This window comes from Anarhichas minor, unplaced genomic scaffold, assembly GCF_050575085.1.
Source record: "Anarhichas minor isolate MPS153535 unplaced genomic scaffold, ASM5057508v1 ptg000025l, whole genome shotgun sequence".
In the NCBI taxonomy this organism is placed as follows: Eukaryota; Metazoa; Chordata; class Actinopteri; order Perciformes; family Anarhichadidae; genus Anarhichas; species Anarhichas minor.
In genome coordinates this window covers 13460923-13480455 of record NW_027466471.1, presented here as the reverse complement: position 1 = coordinate 13480455, position 19533 = coordinate 13460923, and the positions used below count along the sequence as shown (strand labels likewise).

The 19533-nt window shown below is 43.0% G+C and overlaps 1 protein-coding gene across 4 annotated transcripts in view; it reads left to right on the top strand.

Annotated features, from left to right (window-relative positions):
• Positions 1 to 1467: 1467 nt before the first annotated feature.
• mef2cb (myocyte enhancer factor 2cb) overlaps positions 1468 to 19533 on the top strand; it is a 60904-nt gene continuing 42838 nt past the window's right edge. For 3 of the 4 annotated variants that reach the window (XM_076099268.1, XM_076099269.1, XM_076099267.1), the window contains exon 1: positions 1469 to 2028. The gene's annotated coding sequence lies outside the window, so the exon portion shown is untranslated. Of the gene's footprint in view, positions 2029 to 19533 lie in introns of all 4 variants that reach the window. The other variant, XM_076099270.1, reaches the window with a different exon arrangement.

Here is a 19533-nt window from a genome sequence, read left to right as displayed (position 1 = left end):
GCATTTATGAACCCACTGTCTCTAATAGACTACACCTTATTGATTATTATGGAGGTCTGGGGGGGGGGGGGGCAGAGGAAATGCTATTAAAGATTAAAGGGTCAGGTGATGTGAAGGTATCCCGAGTCATCAGACACCAGCGGCTTCAGTTACAGGCTGTAATGTCCGCCCGTCAAGCAGATTAGACATCTTGATTTATTTATTAACTGATTTCATGTCCCGCCATTTCGTACCCTGACTGACTGACTGGCATACATGGCTTCACAGGTGAACTTCTAAGGAAGGGAAAGATTAGGATCCTGCTTGGTGTCCACTTACACTTCACGCAGTGACAGGCATGTGCTGCAAAGCTGTAGGCTCATAGGGAAAATGCTTCGCTGTGTGTATGCATTTAGACAAAAAAAGTGTGGCTGACATTTTCTGTAAAAAGTGGATGGTGCTCAACTGCCAATACAATGAAGATGAGGAAAAGATTAAAAGTCAACAAAAGGAGAACTTAAGGGGCTACACCGTCCTTGAATGATTTTAGAATGAAACATGTTAAACGATTATCAACTAAAACTTCAACCATCCAAAAAAGATGAATCCAAACAGACTCCAAACAATGTGTTCGGATTATTTTCTTTTTCTGAGGATGGACTGATGAAAACTCGAGAGTGAGAACTGATGGTGTATGGGAGTGTAACATGCAGGCTCCATTCAAGACAGCCGCTCTTTAAACTGATACCGCGCCCATATAATGTGAGTATAATAGAACCACAGTATAACAAGGCCTATCTGGGATACATCTCTGTACAGACTGCCTGTCTGTGTCTTATCTGAAGTGGCAAACTTGCTGTTCTAATTGTTATCTTCACACTAATAGAGTGGATGTTTTGAAATCATTTGGTGGGATGGATAAAGGCTTGGTAATTCCCCCATGCTTACTGTCTGTGTCAGGGCTTATCTGAAGGAGATAGCTGGGTCCTGGAGAATGATTGGCGGCGCGCTGTATAAGTTTGTAGAGACTCAGACGGGAGGCCGCAGTAATGTTTCACAGACATGGAATACATCTGTTGAGAACTGAATGATTCTGTTATTTGGGGTTTACTGAACAAGATATAACAGTTGAATCTACTTTAATTGCAAGAAGCATATAAAATGAAGTTTCCCCCCTTCTTGAGTGTAGAGATTTGCCTATTCTGTCTTTTTTTTCTGCATGAAACAACAGGCCATAACTAAAACATAAACTTTGGCGGCTGGATTTAGCTGTAAATCGGCTGAAGATGCTTAACGTGCTCTCCGTTGGTTCATTAGTTAAGCACACATCCCCCATCATCTTCCTCTAGTGGTCCTCTCTGAGCAGTTAATTGTCCGTCCACTCTATCGGGGCTGGCGCGATAATAAAGCATTAAGAGCCGTGCCTCTTTCATTAAAGTAGAGTTGGGAAATGTGAGCCCGCCCCCTTTCAGGAGTCAAAAAAAAAAGAGAAGAGAAAAAAAAAAAAAAAAAATCGATTATTTCTCGTCGCACTGGGAGAGGAGAGGGTTTGGGGAAAGACTCGGTCAGGATTGTGGGAAGGAACAGAAAGAGCCTCTCAACATCACCATCAAGATCCAGACCTCCAGCAGTACAGAGTACCAGCACCACCTCCACCATCACCGCTCCACCGGCACCTCGCAGAGAGACCAGGCGAAGCGTCCTCGCCGCCTCCTGAGCAGACACTGTCCGATCAGAGAGAGAGGGAGGGAGATAGAGGGAGGGAGAGAGACAGAGAGGGAGGGAGAGAGAGAGAGAGAGAGAGAGAGAGAGAGGGAGTAGTTGTCTCTGACATTATAGAGACTCCTACCACGTACTGTAGGTTACTTTTTTTCCTCCCGGCGACGTCCTCAGCTAAGTTGCGCTCCTGGATTTTAAGTGCGTCTTGGCTAAGTCCGTCCCCATCAAGCAGCAGCTTCAACCCCTCCTGTCAGTCGGCCGGACCAAACAACCGGCGGACCGCTTGTTGTATCTTTCACTTCACCCGGACAAGATTTCATGCGAAATAAAGTAAGTACCGCGCTCGCACTCACTCGCAAAACATCTACAAGACACGTTGCATCATATGATCCGTATTTTAAATCTTCCAGAGGGAAACTTGAGGGTCTATTTTGATGCGCGCTTCCTCCTCAACTAAGTACAGTTACTGCGTCTATTGATTTGTTGGGACCCTGATCGACTTATGCCGGTGACAGCTATGTCATATAATTACAGGCTGACATCAAGTAGCTGTTTATGGTCTATTAGGAGCTAGTCAAGGTCTGTCTCGTGTTTTAAGTAGTGTTACTCTTGTGTCGACCTTGTGAAGCTTTCTCATGTCCACATGTAGGCGCGCAGTCCCAAAGCCACATCTACTCAATACGCTGCCCTCCTTAATAATATAACATAACACAGTATGTTCTTCTCTTCTGCGCGATGGGTTGGCACGTGGAAAGTTACACTTTATGTTTAGTTTAAAATGTAGTGTTTAATCTACCTGGTCTGTACGGTTTTACTAAATAATATAAGAAACTTTCTTTCAAAGACAATTGAAATCAAAATAAAAATACATGGAGAAGTTTTTACTTATTTTACTACAGATAATTAGCTTAAAGCAACATGATGCAGGTAAACTCACTGCACATGAGATGGCCTTACTTACTTTGTGAATATGTAATTATTTACCAGTGGTTTACACGGACTAAACTGAGGTGCACTAATCACATTAAATCAGGATAACCCATACATAGGCAAATTTCATTAAATATATTAGAAAAGACTGAATAGTGTAAACATTAAACATTTCCAAACTACAATACAAGAACAACCCAGTTTGCTGGACTTATTTGAGCGTTCATGCTCACTAGAACTGTGAATCAGGGTTTTAGAGGTCTGGTGTGTTCAGGTGTGTTATAATTTCTTCTTTGCGACTGAGATTGTTTTCGACTTATTTCGCTACATTGAGAATGTTATAATTATTCAGTGAGTTTAGTTCACACTGGTGGCTCAATTGAACCTGTTGCAGTGAGAGGATTAATAATGACACCATAATTAACCTGTGGCAACTTTCACAGGTTGCAGCTTTAGAAAACCAATTTGATGTATTTGTGATGCACTTAAAGCGTGGATATGAAGCCCACTGATGAAATGTGCAGATTAACTAATGATGGTTATGAAATTTTAAATTACTCATTTCATTTGAATTTGGACAGATTTAGGAACTGACTGGGCTGTATGCATTTAACTCACGTTCATTAATATAAGCATACACCTTAATATCTGTACGGATATGCTTGTGCATCTGTTAAAAAGTTAAACTGCAATTATAGTACCGACATAAATACAGTCCCTTTTTTAAGTTAAAACATTTTTTTTAAGGTTGAGATATATTCAATTTCTCAAAATGATAAACCTGATATGATATTCACAGCGTATTTTGAGATATATAAGAACTATTATTTTTTAAATGGCCTATTAGTGATATTTTGAGGGCAAAGAATATTTTTAAAGTAATAAAGTGTTTCTGTTTACTACAGCGTATCAACCTAATTTGTGACTCTGTGAAAAGCGTGCTGCATACACTTAGTCACTTACATTTCACTAAAAATGATACAGCCGATATAAAGTATATGCAACATGTGATGTACATTTCTTACATAAAAAAAAAGTACTTTTCTGTGCATTGTCCCATTACTTTATATAATCTATTATGGTGTTTTATATGAGTTGTTTATTCATGAAAAAATATATTAAAGTGTATTAGTCTATAAAGAGATTTTACGCATTGGCCTTCCCTTTTGCCCATCGTCAATGAAGTTGTTCTGTGTGGCCTGTCTGGCCTGTTGCTCTCTTGGGATTTAGCGTCAGGTTAATCCGCTCAGAGGAAGGTGAGCGCTCGCATGTGGACCCACGATTACACACAGAGGACTCTGTCAGCCAAGCTCTGTAATCTCAGAGACCCTATACAGACACACACACATGCGCGCACGTATGCAAATTCACACAAATGCCGAGGCAAAAGCATGGTCTTCCTCCTTTCCCTCTCTGTCTTTCTGTCACACACACACACACACACACACACACACACACACACACACACACACACACACACCATCACACACATGCACATCACACCGACACCCACACTCACTGGCCCGTGCTGCTTTTGTTTCTCTTATTCTCTTAAGACCTCTCCTTCATGACAAATCATTTGGGATTTTGGGCACTGATTCACAAAACCAACATTGACAACAAACTCTTACCCCTTCACACAGAGAGGGATTAGAAGGTCACGTGTCCCTGTGATTGGCCAGGGCATTGAGCCGATTGTCAGGGCACTTTGCTGTACACCAGGGGCTCAGTAGAGCTTTAGTTAAGTGAAGGGAACGGACACATTGTGTGCCATGGTCAGGGTTTTGCCATGTGTTTTAAAAGTGCTCAGACAAAATCAGCATAGATAGGAAGGACTGCTGCTTATATCTTTAATGATAAATGTCTAATATAATTCCTGCACCTTTATATATATATATATATATATATATATATATATAAAAAATTAAAAAAGGAGTAAAGTATACCACTGTGCTGCCTCAGAGCACATGTAATACTGTACAGCAGGCACATTTCAAGATTCCCTCCTTCTATGAAAACATTATTCTTAATGGAAACATCAGAAGCATTTATGTTTAAGCAAATAATTTAATGGCCCCTTTTGCTATGCTTTAAAGTTTTCTTTCCACTAATGGTTTCAAATATTTTGGAAAGGCTTTTCAGAGTTTGCTCAGTTAAACATCAGTAAAACACTCATTTGCAGATTGTAGGTTGGCAAGATCTGCAGGTAGATATTGAAGTACTGTAATTGGACTTCATGCCCTTTGGCTCAAATAAGAAGGTAATATAAGAGTCAATTGTGGAGAATCATATTTACCTCATATATAAGGAGCATATAATATCTTAAACTGTCAAGAGACATCCCTGTATATCCTGTAAATAATGCAGCGTATACTTTCGCCCTTTCAAATGAATGTAACAGAGAACACCAACAATCTAGATGTGATAGAATAAAGTTAACCTCTCCTTATAGTACATTTATCTGACACGAATACTGTAGAAATGTTAAGCCATTTGCTTAGAATAACTCCTTTTCTTGCCTGTTTATAAGCAGATGAAAATACCTCAGTTTTATAATAACTCAAGGGCTTGTTGTATTCTTGTTTATTGCACAAGGCAGGTGTTCCCTCTTTTGCTACATGGAAGGAAAAGTCTTTTCATGGTTTTCATACATTTTAATAGTGCGAATGAAACGTGTAGGGCTCAACCTCACCCTGTGTTTATTTACTCGTTTTAAAACAGACCTCCCTTTCTTTGTCCTAACTGTTGTGCATGTTAGAAATGTTTACCCAAATGTTTCTGTGCCTTTGGAGTACTGCCTGTATATCTTCATAAGAGCAGCAATTAATCGTGAAACTTAAAAAAAAGTAATAATCTAAAGTAAATAACACAGTCCTTGAATGGTTTATGGTGGATCGAATGCATATATTTGAATATGTCCTGTTTTTTGCATAATGATGCAAAGTCTTCTTCTGTCTCTATCTAGTAATTAACGGTGACGTTCAGCAACTTTCTCTGTACGCTGTAAGTGGATGGGGGTGTATGGGGTTTGTTCACTGGGGTGTTAAAGATCACAGAGGAATATATCAGCCTTTGATGTTTAATTGTATTGTAAAACACACTTTAGAATATTTCTGCATAAAGTAGTCTTCTGGCTGTGCTGTGCTTTGTGTTTGCTGTTTCTTTGTGTGTTTGTCTGTCAGTCTGTGCTGTGTGTCTGGGAGGTGTGTGTGTGTGCGTTCAAGTTTGTGTCTCGTCGCCGTCTGTTTGCGCGTCGGAATGTTTGTGCTTTTGTTTTTTTTTGTCTTGAGTTTTGTGAGGTTGTCGCTGGTGTATATTCAAATGAAACTGCGTGTATTTCTTTTCCTCCTTTATTCTCACACTGAAGAGGGTAGGATTTGATGTCTGGAATGATGGAGCAGTCTGGAAAACAGTGTCAGTGTGAGGGCTGAAAAGGCAAACTGAGAATGATGCGCAGAAAGACAGAGACAGAAACACACAGAGATAAAACATAGATAGAAATGTATTGGAGCTTAGGTGACTTAAGAGCAGAGCGACAGAATATTTGGCCTCTGAACAGGTATTCTTCATTAAAGAGTGATGCTTTCGTGATGTCATGCTTAACACACTGATGAACAGGATGTCCTGCCTTCTTCTTCCTGTTTCCTGTTTCCTGCCCGGCCTGTTGGTCTTTGTGGCAGCAGCAGCTGCCTGCTGGGTGGTCTTTGCTCGGTAGTGCTGACCACACATCATATCGTCAGCTGCAGCCCACCTAAAGAGACACCCAAAACACCTCACCATACTTGAGGCCTGCTCCCTGAAATATTTGGACAGGGAGAGAGTCTGGGAGGAGAGAAGGCAGGAGGAGTACAGTGAGCAGAGGGCTTTGAATGATAAGACAAAGAGAAACATTTAGAGTAGAACAGAGGTTGGATTTCATTGTCTAAACATTGGATGGTTCAGATCAGGCTGAATGCCTCAGCATCAAGACTTGAATCGGAAAATGGGAGTTAAATTAACACGTTTATATATTAGTTCATTGACTTCCCCACCAGACACTTTAGTTGCCTTCCTGTGAGATTTGTAATCTTTATTTAGTAGCGGTGTAACGGACAGAATCCAGGCCACCTAGTCTGTGATACCACATACATACAGTGTATATCTGTAATAGCTGCTCTAAACATGTTGTGTGATAAATCCAGAATTCACTGGGAATCCTTTTTAGCGTGTTTTAGGGGTTAGTTTGAGGGAGAAGTATTTGCTGTCCATGTCCATAAATCTGGCGACAGAAGGCATGTTCCATCATAAAACACAGTACCTGACCTGTGAACGTTGAGGAGCAGCTTCATAACCCCTAATATATTTTCAGAGAGTCCCCCCCCCCCCCGTCTTCACCATCTCCCTTTAGTGTGGCACACATTTGGACTACACCCAGTGCCAAAAAAAAGAAAAGAGGTGTGGAGAAAGGGAGCGAGTGAGAAAAAAAATGAAGAAATGTTTTCCAGCGGCTGTAATTTATCTTTGTCACGGCTGCAACATAGCCGAGTCATTCTGCAACATAGTCCAGTGAGACGCACAGAGGTAGCTCTGTGCCTTGGCCCCACACAAGCTCACATCCATCTGAAAGCCCTGCCACAATCTGCGCCGCTGCCGCCACTGCTCCCCATCCGCGCTGCTGCAGAGCTTCACATTGCTATTGCGTATTTTAACAGATCTTGTGTTCACGCTAGATTCAGAGGAATAGGGACTTGAATTTTACCAAGTCAGGCTTTTGTGTGATGTTGCTCTTGTAATAAAACAGTGTCACACTAAATTGCCACTAATAGGCAGCGCGATTGATGAGTCTATCTCTTTTTTTCTGCTCTAAGGAAGAATATTAAAGTCTCAAATGCGATGCTTATTTTTCATTTTCGAGTCTCAGTTTTCTGGGCAAAGTCTGTAACATCAGGAGATTCGCTGAACAACTCCGAGGGGACCGTGCTGTTGAAAATGTTGTTAACACTGTCTAAGTCGAGAAACAGCTATATAAGAATCCACGCTCAGTGCTCTCCCTCTTCTGCACAGCACACAGCTTAACCAGGCGGTGTCCTGCCAAAGTCCACACCAGTGTTCCTTTCCACTGTCATCTGTGCCATTCCCACACCAAAGGCCAGCCTGTAAAAGAATGCGCAGCACCGGACTGTTTTGAACACTTATATTACTCAGAAAAAAAGTCAGGGCAAAGAAAAGAAAAGGGGTGTTGCTGCCTGCTACATGAAGACATTTGAAAAAGAGAGAAATTAATTGTGCTCAAACTTTTCAGCTAAAGTGTATCTGAAATCTTAGACTTAATAACACACAGTAACATACAGCAACATGAAATGCCCCTAAGGTGGAGAATGGTGAAGCAACACCCCCCCTACACCCTTTCTCTCTCTCGATTTTTTTTTTTTGTTTTAACTTTTTTAAATTTTTTTTATCCCGGCTCCTTCTGCCATGTGATGTATGGCTTTTTCCTACAGTGGCTCTTCCAAAGTGCAGCTCGTGATGTCATTAATTTTATTCATACTTTATGGATGCTCTGTCGGGAAAAAAAAAAAAAAACGAGAGAAAAGGGAGAAGATAGAGAGAAAGAGAGCCGCCTATAGAGGCAGAGTGAGAGAGAGAGAGAGCGAGAGAGAAGAGATGGTGTTGCGGAAGGAGATTTTCAGTGCAGTTGCATGTATAATGAATGAGGGGGCACTTTGTTTGAAACTCCAGCCCGGCGCTTCACTTCAAGGTTTGCTGGGCAGAGTGGGGCCTTGTGATCTCACACCAGCCACTCTCTTCATCCTGCCAATAGATGCTTTCACCTGGCACTGTCGTTCGACCCAGTGGAAAAACAAATAACCTTGTGTGTGTGTGTGTATAAGAGAAACACACAGAGAGAGAGAGAGAGAGCACTGACAATGGAGCAAGGGGTTGGGTGGAAAGGGGGAGGAGCGGGTGAGAGAGGAAAGAGGTGAGTTTGTATAACAGTGGCAGCGCAATCACGCCCAGACGATACTGAGGAGAATACTGGCACCCAGCCCACACTTCCTAAATAGTGCTCTCTACAGAAATAGCTCAGCCTTGATATTGACTTTTGTCTGGTGTGTGTGTGTGTGTGTGTGTTAGTGTGTGAGCATGCTCGATAGGAGGACAGAGATGGTTTCGTTGTCTAGTGAGGCAATTTTCATTTTGTTGGTATCTGTTGTTAATTCTTGTACAGTGTTGGTGGGCATTTTTCTTTTTTACGCTCGTGGAGTGTGCGTTTGTGTGTGAGCCGCCTTTATTATTTGCGATATAAATGGCCTCCGTCTTATTTTTGGCCCTGTGCTGGACTCGTGGTTTTATAAATAGCTGAGGAAGTGCGGGGGGGATACCTGTCGTGGCTCCAGCCTCCCTCTAGCAGAGTCCCGGAGCCTCCACGTCACATCCATCCACCGCCGGCCCACTCCGGGCCACAGCAGAGCAGCACCCTCAGGGCCGAGCAAACAGGATGGGACTCAAATTGAGGGTGTGAGAAAATCCGTCTCTGTTGTAGAACACAAAAGGGCTTGCAGTTCAGGGTGAGCAGCCTAGCTGCCGCCGTCAGATTTTGTAAAGTACAGATTAAAAAAATAAATTACAAGTTAATTTCTTATCACCGACACTGAGCAGTGTATAATAGGAGTGTCAAGATGGCAACACAATAGAGAGTCTTTAAAATGAGAAGTGTGTTTTTTTGACACTTAGTCTACGCGTGTAAGGTCATAGGGTGGTTTTCTCTCCACCCCGCCATCTGTATGCCGAGGTGTCTTGTTAATTTAATTTCAGCGTCTCAGGCATATGCCATGTGAACGGCACTGAGAGTGTTAACTTTCTCTCTTTGCGTCGATTTACACTGTTTTCCTCACATTCTGCTCTCACTTTCTTACGGGATGATCCGGCTCCACATCATTGAGGGTATAATCAGTATTTTGGTGCGATGGAGCGCTCAATAAAGACAGAATGTGTGAACAAACGTATCCGTCACTGCCAACGATGTTTGATGGTAGAACTGATTTATCATAGTCTGTTCTATTATGAAAAGGTTCAGACCATCCAGGATCAAACTCATAGTTAATACCTCAATTATGTGGGCGGGTAACAGTCTCGTTGCTTATTCCTCTTATCCTTTGCTGGGCATCATATTCCTCCGTCGGGCCATCTAATTATTTGGTCTCGAATCCACATTATCACCCCGGGATGCTCTTTTATCTGTTTAACTGTCATCCAGCACAAGTGGAGTTTGTCTTGTAGAAAGTGGAAATTCAGCGCATGTTAAGCCTGTAATTCTGTTAAACATGAGCACCATCCCCGCTGCATCCTAGCCCGAGATATTGTCACCCTCTAAATGAGTGGCACTCTACATCTTGCCCCCTCATAACAGGGGCCCCATAATCACATTAAGAATGGAACAGAAAGAGAGAAATAGAGAGAAGGAGAAATCTTTGAAAAGCTTTACTGCCCTTGGTGGACTGTCTCTTCACACGGTGAAAGAGAAATCATTCCCTTTTCTTTTTTTTCGAATGTGCTTTTTTCCCTCTTCCTCTGTGAAGGGAATTGTGCTGCCTGTTATTAATGTGCTTTTGACAGCTTAATTTGATAAGCGGGCTACTTGTTAAAGAAGCCTTGGATTGTTCTCATAGAAAGAACACGCTTTTTTTTCTCCCTCCCATGTTCTTCAAAATGCTGCCGCACAGTCTGTCGATGACCCAGTTCTGAGAGATGGTCGAAAACAAGGAAGAGCAGTGCAAAATCCACAGGGAAAAGAAAGGAGAGAAGGCAAGAGGGTAGCGGGAGAGAGAAGGATAGAGTGAGAAGGGATACTATAAGTAAGAAAGGCACTTGTGGGAAGTTAACTCAAAAGCTTTTCTTTCTTCTCTCTCCCTCTTGCCGCCTCCTCACTCTTCTTCTGCACTGAGCAGCCTACCTTCCTGCGCTCCTCTCCCCTGTAGCCTAATCGGTGGAGAAACGCTAGGAACGATAACGGGGATTAGCTTCCACTGCTTGCCAGCTCCCCTTGGTTAAGTACACGTGTAATGAGTTGTTTATTTGGGATAATGCACAGTAGGTGCAGCAGAAGCCCAGAGCTGCCCTCACCTCCTTCCTCCTCTGCGTACATAGATACACACACACACACACACACACAAAATAATTCTGCACATCAAGTAAATGTATAACACGTGCAGTAACACAGCAGCGTACGCGGTGTGAACATTGACATGCACAGGTATGTGCAAATACATACATTCACATACTCAACCCCCTCACAAACACACCCACTCATACAAATTCCCACACACAGCTGTGATGCAGGTCACTTTCTGTGCAGGGTTGTACGAAGGGGGGGAAAACGGGAGCTTTAGTGTGTGTATGTGTGTGTGTGTGTTTGTTGGGGGGGGGGGGGGGGGGGGGTAATGTTCTCAGGCCTTCATTGGGTCATAAGGCCAGGGGACTTTTCTCAGGGTGAAGAAATTGAATGATATGAGAAAAAAAATGAAGGGAAGGAACCAAGAGAAGGAAAAAGGATATGTTGTGCCCGCTAGTCTGCGCGCGTGTCCGATGATCTCGTGTGCATGCGCGCAAAGTTTGTGCGTATGTGTGTATGTACATGAAGTGGAAAAAGCTGTTGCCTTGTGGAGGGGACGTGCTCTGCTATCATTAGCCGGGGGGGAGGGAGTAGGAGGGGGCAAGCGAGGTTATGTGAACGGTGCAGCTGTGCTCGCAGCAGAGGGATTTGAGTGGAGGGGGGGGGGAACTCCAGGCAGCCAGGTCCTTCACTGAACCACCAGCTCGCAACGCTGAGGAGAGGAGAAGAGAAAAATTCAACCAAGCAGCGGGCCTTGTGAACCAAACACAAGTCTCCGCCGCCCCCTCTGTCCACCATCCCTCCATCCCCCACTCCTTCACTCCTTCACTCCTCCGCTCCTCCACTCTAGCCCTTTACTTCCCAAATAGGAAAAATAAATAAATAACAATTGATGCTTGATGGCGAGGATAAGAGTGCAAGAAAGAGGAAGAGGAGGAAAAAAGAAACAGTCATGATTTATATATAGTGAAGAGTGTGCTTTTCTGTCGGCCATTTGTGGTTTGACTGTCAATTTTCATCTCCGATTTCAGTCAAAATAATAGTTAATTTATTTAATAGTATAATTATTATTTTTATTATTATTATTACTTGTATTATTATTGTAATTATTATTTTCAAATAACTGTATTAGTAATGGACAATTGTTGTTGAAATTTGCTGCCTCTTTGTTTGGGGGGGGGGGGGGGGGATTTCCCCACGACTCAAATTTGTTTAAAGCTTCCTCACCCGCCTCTCTTATTTTTCTCGCTGAAAGAGTCGGAGCCCACGTAGCGAAGGATGGTGCGGCAGACGAAGACCCAAACTTGCTTGTCAGCCTGTGTGATCAGTAGCAGTAGAGAGACAAGGCAGAGGTGGCTGAGAGACGACAGAACACAGAATGGCATCGGCGTGCACTGCTAATGCATTCAGCCTGCCACCATATCCAACAACAAGGCAAAATATCACACAACTCACTTCACAAGATGTTCCTACAACAACAACATCAACAATAACAGACACATAAATGCACACATACGCGCAGACACACAGTCTCACACAGGCGTGCACACATGCATAAATAACCACACAGCATGTTAAAAACCAACCATGAGGAAGAAGAATTTGAAGGAAAACAAACAAAGTCAGAATGTAAGCAACTTGTCTGAGACTTTGTGACGGAAAAATAAATGAAAATTGAAAAAAAAACACCTTTTTGTTTCATGAGAAAGGGAGCTAATATGCTGTGGTTCACCAGGCATTCACATTTTGGAGTAAAAAACAAAAAAACAGAAAAGAAGTTCCTGGTGAGCGGTGGGCTAAAAATAGAACGCGGTCAAACGGCAGTAGTGCTTTGGCAAGAGGGTCATCTCCGTGTGATACAGTGGCCTTCACTGTAGCCACATATTGAGAGCAGAGGCACTCTGCCAGAGCATGTAACTTCACAGCAGTAATTTAATATTTGTTTGTCTCTATTATTCCCCCTCTCTCTCCTTCTGCCTCGCTCTGTAGCTTATGGGGGTTAAGTAACAGTAAGCTTTATCAGATTACTGGGTCTGAGGTCGCTTTTAAACCTCTCTTTGCCATCTTGATTTCGTGCAGCTGTGCAGACTCTTTAATCATACGCTATCTTTTTTTCACTCCCCCCCCACTCCCTTCTTCACGACGTCCCTCCTCCCTTAACATATGTTAATTGGCTGCTTTCTGTGACAAATTACGAGCGCTCGCTTTGATGAGGTTTGGTTGTGATGGTGCTGGGAGTGGAGTAGAGTGAAACTGCCAGACCCTCTCCGGTTCCCCCCTAACCACTCCAAAAAGGAGCGCGGCACCCAGCCGAAGACTAATGAGAGGCTTGGACTGGGTCTGGCCCGGCTCTGGCCTTGGTGGGGCCACTCCCCTAAATAGAGGCTGATCTGTAGGTACCGTATGCCGCCACACGCCCTCCACACTCCATACAACCTTTATCCTCATGCACCCCACCACCAACTCTCTTCTGGGAACTGTAAAGCGCTGTGAGAGTAGTTCAGGCTACGTGCAGATAAAGATTCATATTTCAAAGACACTTTTCCATGTACATTTTTTGATTTAATTTACTTTAATTGTATGTTTGACTTGAAACAAAGCACGGGAGCAACATAAATTATAGATGCGATGCATACGACTTGTGTCTCAAGTTTACATTGTGTGTGTGTGTGGGTGTGTGGGTGAGTTTGTGTGTCTGTGGTGAAGAGACAGAGCCTGGAAACATTACACCAGCCTTGCTTAAACAAACACTAACAGTGGAACAATCTCTGTTTAATGATGCGCAGCGTCAACAGGGAAACAATGCTCACCAATAATCAGCACAATCAGCTTGCGGTAACCAGAAAAAAAGAGGAGTGAACCTGACATCATCCTGGTAGAGGTTTTATTTTAGTGTTAGGGTGATGGGGTGTCAGATTCTGACTCTGTCTCTCTTCAATCCTACTCCTTCTTTTTCTCAGGCTCTCTCTACCTCAGTCTCTCTCTTTCTCTGTCACAATCCCTCTCTCTCCCTACTCTACGATCTAGGTTACTCGGTTTCCTAGCAGAGCACAGGGACCGGAGGAGGAAGAAAAAAAAAAAAAAAAACAGAAGGTCGAATCTATGAAGGACATCCTTGTTGAAGTGTGCAACCTTCTACTTCTCTGCAAATTACCCGCACGCTGTGCATAGACTCAAAGCAGTGCTGTGGCTCTCACTTCAGCTCAGCGAGGCTGCGACCATGACACATACTGCTGTTGGAGTGTCATAATTACAGGGAGAGGCACAGTTCTTTCTTGTTAACTGGAATTTGTATTTTTAATTTTTTTTTAAAGGTTAATTTGTAAGACATGTACGCAGCCAAGCCTGAAGATTAGTGTGCCCAGTGCAACATAGAGTGATGCTAATTATGATAAGTGCCTGTTTTATTGATTTTACATATATATAAGTTGACGTCCTCAGCTCCCTGAACTCAAGTCTTAGCAGTCGATAAGTAGAGCAGATCGCCAGCAGCTTCAGTATTTGCTAGTTTCGGTCACAATTTCAAAAGTAAGCCCTCCACGTAATAGTTTCATTCTAGAATCCAAATGTGCTGATGAAGCGAGACAAGGAAAAATAGTAAATTCCACAACTTCCCCATTGAGCTGCCTGCCCCCACATGCTGACTTAGTTACAACAAAAAGCCTGCAAAAAAAAAAAGGAAATCATTTCATTTACCTCTTTCCATCAGCAAGTATTCAAAACAGATAACGACCCAAAAGCAAACATGCATTTCCATACCCACCAAGTTGATAGACACGCACAGATGCACATGCACACACACATACATGCCCCAAAGGGTGACAAAACAAAGCTGGTGAAGAAAAGGGAAGTGTGCAGGCACCTCGTGGTTGCATGAGGGTTAGCCATGTTAGCAATAGCCTGCGGGCCTTAATTGAGGCCAGGAGGGAGCATTTAATAATTGCTGTCAGAAGATCAGATTTAATTCTCCTCTCTTCACAGCCACCACTGCTGTAGGGTAGAGTGAAACAAATTGTCATCAGAGATTCCTAAATGAACAAAGCTTTTAATTAGGGTGATTAGAATGCTGTGGCAAAGAGAGAGAGTAAGGGGTGGGGGTGATGGAATCATCAGCGGCTCGTCTTTACCGTGATGTCTGGTGTTGATACAGTTTGGGGTGAAGCCGAGGGGGCAGCACGGGCAACACGACTGCTGTGCTTGAACATAAGTAAGCGCGGGTCAATGCAGCAACAAGCCCTTAGCCTCTGTTTCAAACCTCTGACACAAACACACACACACACACACACACACACACACACATACATGCACTCTCTGCCCTTCTCCCCCCGCTGAAGAACACTGCTAACATCCTGAGACATTGTCATACTCGGCAGGGAACATAATTGGGTGAATATGTCAGTGCTTTGTGTTCTTAGTGACATGACTCCCGGCTGTTCCTGTGGGGGCTGGGTACTCATTGAAGGGTTTATACTGTTCATTACAGAGTTGTTTTTTCACTCTTGCTTTGTGAACATAATAGATAAGCAGGGGATTATCCGTGAACCTAGACGCACTCTTGCGCGCGAGTGTGTGATCATTCGTGTAGGTGTGTGTCCATTTTCTGTTCCCATCCCTTCAGTTTCAGCAGTTGGTCACACCTGGGTCCTGCGGCGCATGAATTGAGGCAGTGGTTTACTCTCGCTTGGAAAACATGACCTGCGGAAGAGCTTTTTAAATGTCTTTGCAACGACTGGAAAGAGGGACAGGGAGAAAGAAGTGAAAGAAATTGTGGCAGCGTTGATCAAGTGAAACTTACGGGAAGTTATTTGCGTTTAAACATCAGATGTGCGTCTCACCACAATCTGCACCACTTCCATATTCAAAACCATTCAATACCTCTCTTTCTTACGCTGCTGCTCAACTTCCCTCTGTTTCCACCTTATACAGTGTCACCTTTACTAGGTTGATTCTTGTTTTCCTCTATCATCTTTTTTATCTTTCTACTTGAATGCGTTCATTGCCCCACCTTATACTCATGCCATGGAAAGACTGAACGCACTAAATGGTGATTCATTCCAGCCTTTCCGGGGCCTCTCCAAGTTGTGGCTCGCCTATGCTTCTGCTTTTTTTTTCTCTTCTCCTTTTTTCTGATACCATTTTTTTTCCAGCATGGCACAAGGGTGTGTGTGTGGCAAGTGTGTCATTGCTCTCCTCTAAGTTTATTTGTTTATCACTCATGGCTATAAGCCACCGTCACAACACAAAGCTGCTGACAATCGAGAGGGAATGTCTTTCTAACCACAACGGCTACTCTTCCTCCCTATTCCCCGTCTGTCTAGCTTTCGCCTGGCTTCATGTGTGCCCTCTTGCTCGTCTGACTTTGGCCTAGCAGCTGCGGCTTTACAGCCCTTGGCCTCCTTTCTAAAAGCGGGGTTGAAGCATTGTGTCAAGTCATTTTGTCCTTGGGGAAGTCAGCAATGGGCTATGGAAAGATAGCTCTCACCTGTCTCCATACTGGCTCTGACGGATGGCTACCTGCCTCCATTGCGGCTCTGATTGCCCAAGGCCCCTGTTTGCTAGTGCTGAGTGAGACGTGCAGCTGCCCAAACGAAGGGCAGACTCCGTACTCCTCTACCTCCTTTTCTACCCACTCATTACTACCTTACACTATCTCACTACAGTTGGCAATACTCTTAGAATAAAATCATAAAATATATACATAATTAGTCTTTATATTTAACAGAAAGTGTTTTACATCAACAACAGGAAATTAAATAGGCATTATTTTTGGTAGAAAAGGGATTTTAAATGCCACAAAGGCCAAGTTAGGTAATGTACAAACTACATTAAATACAGCTGTTTTACTGTTTAAATTCCCAATAAATAAAAAATACTTCAGATACATAAAGTGTATGAAAATTATGTAGAATTTTACATCGCATTTCACATGAAAAACTGACAACAAATGTCAATTCTGTTTCAGTTGGACTGCTGTTGTGATGGAAAGTTTGTGCAGCTAAGATGCTGAATGAATTGGTGGTAAAAATTAAGAAAATGCTTCTGTTAATGCTGATATTTTGATCTTATATTGTGCCACTCCAATCACAGGGACATCTTTACCCAAAATATGCTTCATACAAAGTTCAGTTTCTTCAAAAGTTAATATAATTTATATATGAGTACACTATTTTGTAATGTGTTGTACTTACATTTTTTTACAACCCAGTTTCCAAGTCAGTGTTCTCACAATATGTTCTGTTGCCTCATTGAAAAAGTTAAGGTTTCCATGTTAAGTTTAATTTAATTAAGACGAGGCCACGTTTTAGGGAAGTAAGGCCGACAGTAAAGTATTTCATTTTTAGAGGGCGTTTTGCTTCTGTTTATTTGCACATCATCTGCTGTTACTTAGTTTGATTCCCAATTCCTGCTCTCTTAACAGAGTGATTTGGGGAAGGAAGCACCTTTAGCACCTTTGATTGTCTGTGCCTGCTGATGTCACATCCTTCCGCTGAGCTGTCTGTGTGTGTGTGTTTGTGTGTGTGTGTGTGTGTGTGTGTTTCCTGTCTTTCTGTCCTCTGTTGGATTGTAGGATAAGAGGGGAAAGTACTGCGGAGTCTCATTAGTATGAAAATCAATTAAGTTTAAGTTAAATTATAAAGTTTTCAGTTGAGAAATTGGTTGAACTGTGGTTGGCCAAAAATGTAGAGCTCATCTTGTAGAACTTGAGCTGCTACTTATAACAACATACTTTGTTCCATAATGTCAATCACAATTACGAGTGCTTGACAGAGTGTATAAAACTTGTGCCAACCAAGGCTATTGGCTCACTTTCCTCCTCATCAATAGACAGGTGTCTCAGTTCTAAGGCGCATAGAGATTGAAAATAGAATACATGTAAAACCGTCTCTGTCTCACTAATGATCCAACTAAATCATAAACTAATAGAGAGAGACAGGTGAAGACATATCCTCCAACACACACACACACACACACACATCGTCTCAAATTGAAGTTTAGCTAGAACGCTCAGTGGAAAATGAAAAAGGAATGAGCACATTATGAGATGATCCACCACTATCACTCTAATCCCCAGATGTACATGTTGCTAATCTCTTTAGCCGCTAACATGTTAAATTAGCCCTAATATCTGCCGAGATTCAGAGCCATAGAGGCCCACCTACGCGTGGGCTACCGCCCAGGTTTAGGTCACTCTTCTCCCTCAGCGCTCCAAAAAGATACAGACATTAGAGTGGGGGGTGTGGGGGTGGTGGGGGCTGAGGCAAGTAGCAGTGATAGCCATTCGTCACCCTGCCTATCTCGCTCTGACAGATGGGGAGTGCAGCGTGCCACATAGAGGAGTCACTGCCTGTAATGACATTAGAGGCACAATGAGACCTGATACACATTTTTTTTTCCGTTCCCATCCTGCCTGGCCATCGACTCGCTCCTTTGCTTGATCCTTCCCCTCCTCTCATTTCTGCTGGTATACGTCTCCATCCATCCACGCGTATATAGCTACATCAAAAAACCCAAAGAAAGAAACCTCCAAAAATCGACACATCTGAAAAAAAGAACTTAAATGTTCTCAAGGTACAAACTGTCATGTAGAAACATGACAGGAATACTCAAGTAAAAATGAAGCACTGTCAGTGTGTACTGACATTCAGATCGTATTTGGAAAACCATATTAAAACGCTTTTTTTTTCGTCTTCCTCTTCAAGGAAATGGGAGTTTATTTAAAAAGAGAGAGCGTTTATTTAATGTACCATACACCTCCTAAAAGGTTTACTTACTGCAGTGTAATATGTTATTTCAAATCCTCACAACCACATTTCCTAGGAGGATAGGGGATACTGGCAATACATATATAATTTTTTTCTTTTCAGGACACATGCTATTACCAAATGTGTTGCAGATGTACCATGAACCGAAGCTGTGCTGCCGAGGTGGGGTTTCTTGGAAAAACATCGCCAATCCTGTCATGATAAATCACCTTCCCCAATTTGCTATATGTAGAATTAGGATTCGAGAACATCGGCATCAGCAAAATTCTACACACGCTGCATTTACAAGAGTGCCAGTTTAACTGATAGATAACTGCGCAAAATGTTTGTTCTTGGAACTCAGGTTCATGTGGATTTCTTCTAAGTTCTCCTTATTCGCAAACAAAACTATACAGCTGTCTTTCAAAGTGACAAATTACTCCCGAGCATGAGTCAAGGTAAAGTTCCTCTTTTTGTCGCCTCCTCTTGATTCAAAGGAGTCGTCTTCAGCGTCTGTCCTCAATAACAAAGCCGCATGAACAAGCACCCTACAGACCGTCTATTAGAATGTGAAAAAGCGCCATGTGCTGTATATTAGTTTTTAGTGACTAAACACTTGGGAGAGAGGCGACCTAGAATCAAGCCTTGTGGTGCACTGAGTGTATATGTTCTCATCGTCCTCTCAGCTCCACTTCTGAGACTCAGAGAGAGAGAGAATGCTCATTAGATCTATGTGCTGAATCGCTGCTCCCTCTCCATCTCTTCCATCCTCCCCCAACCTTCATATATGCCTCTCTCTCTCGCTCTCTCTCTCTCTCGCTCTCTCTCTCTCTCGCTCTCTCTTTATCTCTCTCTCTCTCTCTCTCTGTCCGTCTGCTTAACAGATGGGAGGGTCGTGGGTACAGCTCTTCCCCTCCCCCTGGAGAGGCCTGGTGCCTGTTCAAAAGATCCCTCTTTATGCTTCACTCCATTTCCCTCTCTTCTCTCCTTTTCTCCGTTTCTCCTCTCTCCACTCTCCTTCTCTTTCATTGTCACCTCTCCAGCTCAAAGCACAGAGAGTTGGGACCCAGG